Genomic DNA, 1,148 nt, shown 5'->3' on the forward strand with positions numbered 1-1,148 from the left:
TTACTAAGAGTTGCTACGACCCAAAGTCGAAGACTTGATAAATAAACATGTCTCACACAGAACAGTCTATAGGAATAGATAAATCGGTGTCCCACGAAAATACCTACAAGTTTTGTTCCGTCTTTTGATAAATCAAGGTGAACAGGATCCAATTGATACACCAGTCTTATATTAACAAACAACAGCCTAGTAATATCAATCACCTCACAATAATCTTAATCGTATGGAAGCGAAACAAGATATTGTTGGAATCAAAAACGATGAGACGAAGGTGTTTGTAACTACTTTTTATCTTACCTATCGGAGATTAAATTTCGAGCAAATCTTAGAGAAGATGGTAATCAATACAATAGAACAAAGTAAGATTAGAACACGCAACTATAATGAAAATAGTTGGGTCTGGCTTCACAATCCCAATGAAGTCTTTAAGTCGTTAACCTACATAGTTTTGGAGAAAACCTAAGGTTAAAGGAGAATCGACTCTAGTCTCAACTATCATCATACATGAGGTGTGGGGATTAGGTTTCCCAGTTGCTAGAATTCAGTTTTCAAATCAAGGTTTGTATTCAAAGTTACCTTGGTAACAAAGCATTCAATATTCACCGTTAGATGAAAACCTTATTAGATTCAAGCTAATATCTTTCATCCGTTAGATCGAACTTAGCTTGTTATACACAAATGAAATGTGCCAATGTGTAATCGTACCTAAATGTGTATACATGGTTGGTTCAACAATAGTTAACCAAAGTTTTCCATATGGGCAATTTATCATCAACCTTGTTCATCTCAATCATACTAGTTGAAATGAATCAAATTAAACTAGTTATGGAGTTGTTCAATTGTTTATATTCTCATAGAAGTATACACGACACAATTGACGCAAAATTGGTTTTGATTCACATGAATCGATTCATGAACATTATAGCCATAGTTTGCAAAAGATTGCATTCTTTATTGTTAAATGTATTTTTTCATGAATAAACCAATTCTAGAACTTAACCCACTCAAGTATGCCCACGGGTACGCGTACCTAAGTAGCCGTACTTGGACTGTGTTCTCCAGTATGTAAACGGGTACGCATATTTTCCTTCACATCCTAACTCAGTTGAATATAGTGTGTGTATGTGTACGCATACTAAAGTTCCCAG

Source organism: Papaver somniferum, chromosome 8 (assembly GCF_003573695.1).
Source record: "Papaver somniferum cultivar HN1 chromosome 8, ASM357369v1, whole genome shotgun sequence".
Lineage (NCBI taxonomy): Eukaryota > Viridiplantae > Streptophyta > Magnoliopsida > Ranunculales > Papaveraceae > Papaver > Papaver somniferum.